This window comes from Mastomys coucha, unplaced genomic scaffold (genome assembly GCF_008632895.1).
Source record: "Mastomys coucha isolate ucsf_1 unplaced genomic scaffold, UCSF_Mcou_1 pScaffold16, whole genome shotgun sequence".
NCBI lineage: Eukaryota > Metazoa > Chordata > Mammalia > Rodentia > Muridae > Mastomys > Mastomys coucha.
Genome location: NW_022196898.1, coordinates 24,682,560 through 24,692,121, shown reverse-complemented (window position 1 = coordinate 24,692,121; position 9,562 = coordinate 24,682,560). Strand labels below are relative to the sequence as shown.

Here is a 9,562-nt window from a genome sequence, read left to right as displayed (position 1 = left end):
AGGATCATCATGGCAGGGGCTCTATTCCTTGGTAGGATCATCATGGCAGGGGCTCTATTCCTTGGTAGAGAAGCAAACTGGTTTCCCAACACCTGTGCTGCACCTTCTTCGGTTACTGTGGAAATACACCTCACACAACACACTGTTTCTTCCAGAGGAATACTCTTTCCATGACATTTTTAGGATAAACAGTTTTCGTTTTTTTTTTTTTATGTTATTAGATATTTTCTTTATTTACATTTCAAATAATATCCCCTTTCCTGGTTTTGACTCAAAAAAAAAACCAAAAAACAAAAACAAAAACAAAAACAAAAAACCACCCGTGTTCCCTCCCCTGTCCCCCTGCTCATCAACCCACACTCTCCTGTTTCCAGGCCCTGGCATTACCCTACACTGGGGCATAGAACCTTCACAGGACCAAAGGCCTCTCCTCCAAAACGGTAACCAACAGATTGGGAAAAGATCTTTACCAATCCTATATCCAATAGAGGGCTAATATCCAATATATACAAAGAACTCAAGAAGTTAGACTTCAGAGAATCAAATAACCCTATTAAAAAACGGGGTACAGAGTTAAACCAAGAAATCTCAACTGAGGAATACCGGATAACTGAGAAGCACCTAAAGAAATGTTCAACATCCTTAGTCATCAGGGAAATGCAAATCAAAACAACCCTGAGATTCCACCTCACACCAGTCAGAATGGCTAAGATAAAAAACTCAGGTGACAGTAGGTACTGGGGAGGTTGTGGAGAAAGAGGAACACTCCTTCATTGCTGGTGGGATTGCAAGCTGATACAACCACTCTGAAAATCAGTTTGGCCCTTCCTCAGGAAATTGGACATAGTACCACCAGAGGACCCAGCTATACCACTCCTGGGCATATGCCCAGAAGTTGCTCCAACATGTAATAAGGACACATGCTCCACTATGTTCATAGCAGCTTTATTTATAATAGCCAGAAACTGGAAACAACCCAGATGTCCCTTAACAGAGGAATGGATACAGAAAATGTGGTACATTTACACAGTGGAGTACTACTTAGCTATAAAAAACAATGAATTTATGAAATCCTTAGGGAAATGAATAAACATTTTTCAAAATTAGGAAAAAAAATTGCTTCCTTTTACTTTTGTAGAGAAAACAAAGTAGCCAGGTTCTACTTTCCTGTGTAAATAGCAGGAAAATTAAGTGTGCTATATTTTGAGCATTTATCTCTTACAATTTTGATAATTCACAAGATGTTACTGTGAGGTAATTTTCCTGATATTACTTGTTACATAATCATAACTTTTGTCATCTAAACCTAGGATTGAGAGAGTTTCAAGACTTAGAAAAACAGCAGTGTATATTGGTGGTTTTTTTTTCAATCATAGGAAAGATTCTTTTTTTTTTTTAAATCTTGAAATGATTATATGTAGGCAAACAGTGTTTTCAAGGACAGTTTGATCATAAAAAGGATCATTCCACTTGATATTAAAGACCAACTCAATCTTAAAGGACAAGACTCGGAACAATCTTTATCCATTATCAACTTAACAACTGCAGGAGTCTGAGGCTCTCTACAGCTAGGCCATGGTTATAAAAAAATGTCTTTAGTTCCATGGCATGCTGGTGGTATGGTATCTAGTTTTTCCAATTTACAATCAAAAAGAAATTAGAAAATTAATCAATGTAAGACAAAGTTTGTAGGTAGCATTTCTTTATACGTTTTTGATAGTCATAGTTAAAAATTAACACCAAATGATAATATTTCTGATGGTGTACAAGGCAAATTTTAAACTATTTTATGTGCCAAATTGTTAAAAAATGATCTAAAGGAACATCCTAAATGTTAGTTAAAGAAACATCCTAAATGTTAGTTAGTGCCCATGAACTGAGAGAAGATTTAGAAAGACTAGAACAAAAGAAAATTAGTACTCTTCTGTTTTCCTCTCTGCTTTTTCCATCTTTCTCAGATTTGTCAGCCTTGAATTCTGTATCTGGAGCTTGCATTAATGAATTATCAGTTATATTATGCAACATTTATAGATGCAGATTTACAAAGTAGGTTTCCTTAGAGACATTCTGTTAGGATAGATTTTTCATGAAGCAGACAGCATTATGACTACTAAGAGGCTTTTAGCTTGCCAAGCCACACAGCAACTGCTGGGTATAGCTGAGGAAGTGTGGCCTAGGAAGCCAGCCAGTATGGTGCAGTGATTAGAGAAGTAAAGATTGACAATTGATTATTAAGCTTTCTGTTAAATCCAGACAGAGTCTACTAGGTTAAGCTGAGGCCTTAACATCAGGTTCTATCTAAATACAGAGATTGGTTTGATAAATAGTCTCAGGATAGAGTAGAAATTTCTTTTATTGAATGAGGTACCTAAATACACTGGCTGGTTTACTTTATGTAGAATTTCACAAAGCAGTGAGTGCTTTACATACATAGTCTACTTCAATACATACCTTCTTCATCTTAGTAGGCAGGCAATATCTTCAAGAAACCTCAAATCTTTGCCTTAAGCTGTCACCTCTAAGCTCACTCATCTACTTATGTACAAGATATTCTTCACTGAAATATGCAGCCTATTCTAAACTGAACACATTGTTTAGCTTCCTCTCTGAGGACATTTTTCCCCTCAGATTTTGAACTTTACTTCATAGCCACAGGTGTTGACACCCCCCCATCGTCTTTATTGAGTTTTCTTTAGATTTACAACCCGTAGTCACTAAGGCTCTTCCATTTTATATCCTAACTATTTGGGAATCTGCTCCTATGAATACCACAGCTGTATTATTTAGGGCATCATGTCTTCTTGGATGAATGCCATAGCACTTTAATTTGTCCTTTTCTGTCAACTTTTCAATGCTTAAATAGATTCTCTATACATCGTTAGGAATTTATTTTTTCACTAGTAGAAATACCTGTCCTGTTTTTAAAATGTACTTAATATTTATTTCTATTTTAAGATCTGTTCAGACACCTTCCCTACATTCTTTAAAAATTATTATTATTTATCTTATTATTACTTATTCACTTTATATCCTACTCATTGCCTACCTCCCAGTCACCCCCTCCCACAGTCCTTCTCTCATCCACTTTCCCTTTTTCCTTTGAGTGGGTGAGGGTTCTCTTGGCTCAGGATCAGGTGTGGAGAGGGTGGGTGGGCTGGTCAGATAGCCATGAGAATGACATTGGTTTTGACAACTAGAATAAAGGAAATATGTTCTCCTCCTGTCTTTGTGCACATTATTCTTTGGTACTTTGTTGAACCTACAAATATTTATTCCTAAGTCATATGTACAGTATTCCTTAATTATATCCATTTGATTAGCTATATATATATTTTAATATGAAATTAAGTTGCACAGATAGTCTTAAGATATATGTGATATTTCTAATATATATAAATAAGTCTAATATATATTTAAAATATATTTAAAAGGTATTTGTAAAATATTTATAAATATATACAAAAATATTTATTGAATAAGTTAATGGTAGATAAGGAAACTAGGCAGTAGAATATAACAGTAACTTTCATTTGTCAGATGTAATTTTCATCTCAGAGACTTACTGCTGAATAAGCTCATCCTTTCTAGCTCATTTTGAACTCTGGCTGGTTGGTTCGACTCAGCTCCTCTGGCTCAAACTTGTCTTCAAGTTGACTGATTCAATCTGGCTTCTTTCAGACTGAAATTCTGACTGAATTTTTCTGCTTGACCTTATATTAACTTGAGCAATATGTTCTAATCTTCTGGCTCCTTCTTATTCTCTGGCTCATTCTGCCTTCACCTGCAATCTGTCTCTGGAAAACTGTCCTGGTTTTCCAGATGTCCTGCTTCTTCCTGCTCTCTCTATGCTGCCCTTAAGTAGCTTTTCTTTCCTGCACAGTTCTCCTGAGTATTGGCCATATCCTATCTCTGACTCATTAGGTTAAATCTTTCTCCAGTTCTTTCTCTGTTCATCAATTAGATGTCACTTTCAGATGTGGTTGCTTCCTTCTACAAACTAACTTTACCTTCATTGTTTGGGGTTAAAGGTGTGTACTAAGTAAGGGCATGACTATATTCCAGTCTGAGATGAAAAGGGTATCCAACTAGATTAAACAGACCTACAATGTCTTTGGATGTTATCCCTTGCCAGAGCAGCCATGTTGCTGGAATCAAATTCCTCTAGAGTAGAGAGCTGAATATCACAAGCCATTGCTTGTAAGCTGCAACAAGTGTAGATATTCAAGTCTACTCCATCTTTAGAACGAGAGACAAATGTTATTTTTCCTTTTTTGGAGGAGAAAATTGAGGCTTAAAGAGGTTAACAGACTGGGCAGGTTATAATCCTAGTATGCAGCTGAACTTGTCTCATAGTCTACAGTTTGTCCTTCACTCTTGAATGGACTATTGGTTAATAGAGCAATAAAATCAAAGTGAGGCACCCCACACACATAGACATACATTGAATTATAATATGCATTATAAAACGACTGAGAAGGTTATTTATTTCAAGCAAAGCTAATGAAATAGTTTCAAACATATGTGGAGAAACACACAATACTTGTTATTTATTTAACAGCACTCTGAAGATTTAGTTAAATATGTCCCCCCTTTAATTCCCATATTATTTTAAAAGCTATGCCTAGATGGTAGTCACTGAGTTAGAAAAGCATGCTGATTGCAAAAAAATCATGATTCCTATTGTTAATATATTATATCTGATTTGGAAATTTACAATATACAAGGCAGGCAGTGGTAAAAAGTATTGTAAACACTCTCCCAAGTTAAGGGACTTAGAAAACTCATGTTCCATAGGAACTCAATAATTCATATCCTTCTATCATAATGCAGAATCCCAAATGCAAAATTGATAGAAGTAGATGTACAGTTATTTTAAGTAAAATATACTTAAAAAAACTGAATTGATAGAAAGTCATTTCAAAATTATCCTCTTGAATCCTTGGTCATATTTAAATGGTGAAATGAAATTGATTAACAGGTAGTAAGTTAGTTGTATTTGTTTAGTCAAGACATGTGATATGTATATCCATAGTAACTAATACTCACAATGGTTTAATATCTCAAATTCCATAAGCTTATGTTCTTATGCACATACATCCTATTTAAAAAAGACAGTTTCCCCTCTTGTATTTGTGTAGAGGAGAACTCTGTCTTTTATATCTAGCTAGTATACAGGAGAATGTTTAATATCTGTACACACTGTGAAATAGTAACAGTGACTTAGGATGACTATCACCTTATACACATATCTGAACTTTTGTTTATGAAGTTTTTATTAGTATAAACTTTTACTCATATAAAAATATAAAAGATATCTTTCATAAAATTTAAAATATTAAATTTTATTCTACTGGTATTCTAAAAATTCTAAAAATTTTCTAAAAATATTACTGGTAGCTCATCTTTTATAGACTCTATAAAATGTTATTAATAAATAGTTGTTTATATAATTTGATCCCATTTCTCCCAAAACCCTATTCTCTGATTCTATATGTATCTTGTATATATGATGTTAGAAATTAAATTAGTTTATTTCAGGTTTAATTTGTTCTTAAAAGTTTTTTTCTAAATGAAATGACCTTAAGAATTTGAAGTTTCTGAGGAATAAAACTGACCTAAGAAAAAATGTGAAGGTCTTAATAATTGCCTTTCCAAGGAATGATAGCCTCATAAAACTCAATTAATTCCTATTATTAGAATAAGAGTCAGAATGGATGAGTCTTAAGTTATGACTTATTTGAAATATATAATTTTGGAATTAAGGAAAGGATACATATATTTGAAAGTCACAGAGACTTCTAAAACCTGATTGTCTAATTATTTCAATGTCCAAGTTTGACCTCACAGATTTTTTTGGATGAAAGAAAGAGGAGAAAAATCAAAATAAATTCATTTGGAATGGATTTTCTGCTTCTGAGATACTCATTATTAATCTTAAAAGCCATGGGTGGATCAAAGGAGATATATTAATGAGGCTTAAAATAACTGGACCAACAGCACATGAACAATCAGCCCCTGAAGGACCAGATCATTGATACTGTTCTTTTCATAATCAGGTTTTTTTTTTTTTTTTTTTGCAATGTGGCTTAATGACTCAGGGCAATGCTCGCAGGACCTATGAAATATGGAACAGAACTGGTAAACTTCTTCAATGCCAAAGGACAAGTCTGTCTGACTTCTATTGACCTGAAAACTGGCTCTTTCTGAAACTTAATTTTATTCTTGGCAAAGTCCAAACTTAAAAGAGATTAGTCTTTGAAATGGAAAAGGTGAGAACTGAATGTGGATTCTTGGGGTATTTTAAGGATCCCTGTCATTTCAAATCAAAATTTCAGGTTAGCTTTCAAGGGAAAGGTGCAAGGTAATTAGTTTTTCAGTGTTTTGACACAAAAGGTCAAATGTCAAAGGACTATTTTTTGTTTCATATTATGAAAAACATTCAGTGGTGTGCCCTGAATATATCTATTTCCATTTAATATGAGAATTTTGAGAAAAAGACATTTGACATTGAAACTAACTTACATAATGGATAAATGATTGATCTGGGTTTCTCACGCTCACTCCATACTCACCTTTCTCTTAAACTATTAGTAGATAAACTTAGAAACATTCACATGATGTTATGATAGTAAGATAAATTTTAGAACTTATTGCCTTAATTCTAACATCTTTCTAAACTGAAATTAATGATATTCATATTAAAATTATTATTTTTTCAAAATACAGGAATGATTCATTTTTTATTAATTTTATTTATTAATTTAATTAATTAATTAATTAATTAATTTTAAACTTCAGATTTTATCCCCCTCCCAGTCCACTGTCTGACTGTTCCACATCCCATACCTTCTCCCTGCCCCCTATCTCCACAAGGATGTCCTCAACCCCCACCACAACCCCACCAGACTTCTAAACTTCTTGGGGCCTTCAGTCTCCTGAGGGTTAAGGTTCGGTGTATCCTCTCTGACTAAACCCAGACCTGGTAGTCCTCTGCTGTATATGTGTTGGGGGCCTCATAAAAGCTGGCATATGTTGCCTTCTTGGTGGTCCAGTGTCTGAGAGATCTCAGGGGTCCAGGTTAATTGAGACTGCTGGTAGAGGAAAAATTCTTTAACTGTTTTTGATGGATACTTGTATACTGCCTGTTATGTATGAATTATCCTAGTATTGATACAAGTGAAAAAGTTCCTACTTCCATAAGATTTTGTTTGTTTGTTTGTTTCCTTAATGAGACAGACAGCAAACAAACAATGTAACAAAAAAAGAGACAAACAAAAAAAGTATAAAATATAGCGCTGCCCAGTGATGAGTATTATCAAAGAAACTGAGGCACAAGAAGGGCTGAGAGACTTTAGGGAGAGTCCTAAAGGGAATAGTTACAGAAGCTCAAGAGATGAAGATCCCTGTTTCTTTGTACTTATAATCTAACAGGATTTTTGACTTATACTCTTTTATTAAAATTAATTATTATTTTGTTTAATTTATTTACATCTCAAATGTTGCCTTCTCCTTGTCCCTCCTCCCAGAGATCTATACTTTATCCTCCTCTCTTTTGCCTCCGAGAGTCCCTCTCCAAATATCCACCTTGTCTGGGCATCAGGAATCTACAGGACTAGGCTCATCCTCTGCCACTGGGGCCAGACAAGGCAGTCAGTTCTTTGTTTGCAAAGGGCCTCAGACCAGACTGTTTATGCTCTTTAGCTGGTGGCTTGGTCTCTGGGAGCTCCCCAGGATCTATGTTAATTGACACCTAGTCTTCCTATGGGGTTGTCACCTTCTTCAGTTCCTTCAATCCTTCCCCTAACTCTTCCTGACCTCCGTCTAATGGTTGGGTGTAAGTATCTGCATCTGTCTCAGTCAGCTGCTGGTAGAGCCTCTTAAAGGAAAGCCATGCTAGACTCCTGTCTGTAAGCAAGCATAGCATCAGTAATAGTGTCAGAGTTTGGTACTTACCCATGGGATGGATCCAAAGTTGGGCCGGTATCTGGTCAGCCATTCCTTTAGTCTCTGTTCCATTTTTGTCCCTGAATATTTTTTAAAGTCAGAAGCAATTTTCGATCAAAAATTTGAAGTTGGGTTGGTGTACCCATCCTTCCACTTAGGGCCCTGGCTACCTACTTGAGGTGGGCTCTTCAGGTTCCATCACTATTGAGTCCCAGGTACCTCTCATATACCAGGTCTCTGGAACTTTCTAGCTGTTCCCCTATCTCCCATCCCCCAACCCTGGCCGCTGCATATTCATTCTCCTGGTCTTCTAGGCTTCTCTCCTATCTTCCCTCATATCTGACCCTGTTCCCCCTTTTGTCCAACCCCTCTTCTCTCCCACTCAGACCCCTCCCTCCCTCTGTCTCCCATGATTATTCTGTTCCCCCTTCTAAGTGGGATTGAAACATCCCCATTTTAGCCTTCCTTATTTAAATTTCTATGATCTGGTCTGTGTAGTGTATTCTGGGTATTCTGTATTTTTGGCTAATATCCACTTATCAGTGAGTACACAGCATGTATATCCTTTAGGGGCTGAATTACCTCATTCAGGATGATATTTTCTTGCTCTATCCATTTGCCTGCAAGATTCATGATTCTCATTTTTAGCTGAATAATATTCCATTGTGTAAACAAACCACATTTTCTATATCAATTCTTCAGTTGAGGGACATCTGGGTTGCTTCCAGTTTCTGACTATTAAGAATAAGGCTGCTATAAACATAGTGGAACATGTATCCTTATGGGGCATCTTTTGAGTATATTCCCAGGAGTGGTGTAGCTGACACTTCAAGTAGAACTATTTCTAATTTTCTAAGGAACAGACAAATTGATTTCCAGAGTGGTTGTACCAGTTTATACTCCCACCAGCAGTAATGGAAGAGTGTTCCCTTTCTCCACATCTTCTCCAGCATGTGCTATCACTTGATGGTTTTTTTTTTTTCATCCTGATTCTTCTTTCAAGAAGGAATTTCAGGGTTCTTTTGATTTGCATTTTCCTGATGACTAAAGATATTGAATATTTCTTTAAGTGTTTCTTGGCCATTTGAGATTCCTCTGTTGAGTATTCTTTTTATCTCTACTCATTTTTTAATTGGGGTATTTGGTTTTTTTGAAGTCTAACATCTTGAATTTGTTATATATATTGGATCTCAGCTCTCTACTGGACCTAGGGTTAGTCAAGCTCTTTTCCCAATCTGTAGATTGCTGTTTTGTCCTATTGACAGTCTCATTTGCTTTACAGAAGACTGGTAGTTTCTACAGATCCCATTTAACAATTGTAAATCTTAGAGCCTGAGGCATTGGTGTACTGTTCAGGTAATTTTCCCCTGTGCCAAAATCTTCAAGGATAATTCCCACTAATTTACTCTGTGGAGCCACAGTAACTCTGATGCCTAAGCCACACAAAGACTGAACAACAAAAAAAGACAACTTCAAATCAATTAGCTTATGAAAATTGACACAAAATACTCAATAAAATTCTTGCAAGCTAAATCCAAGACCATATCAAAAACATCATTTATCAGGATCAAGTAGGCTTCATCCCAGGGACACAGGGATGGTTTAATATACAAAAATC

The 9,562-nt window shown here is 35.6% G+C and overlaps 1 protein-coding gene across 2 annotated transcripts in view; it reads left to right on the top strand.

Moving 5' to 3' along the window:
* Positions 1 to 9,562, top strand: part of Wdr49 (WD repeat domain 49) — a 191,284-nt gene that overhangs the window by 111,252 nt on the left and 70,470 nt on the right. The gene's annotated exons all lie outside the window — the stretch shown is intronic.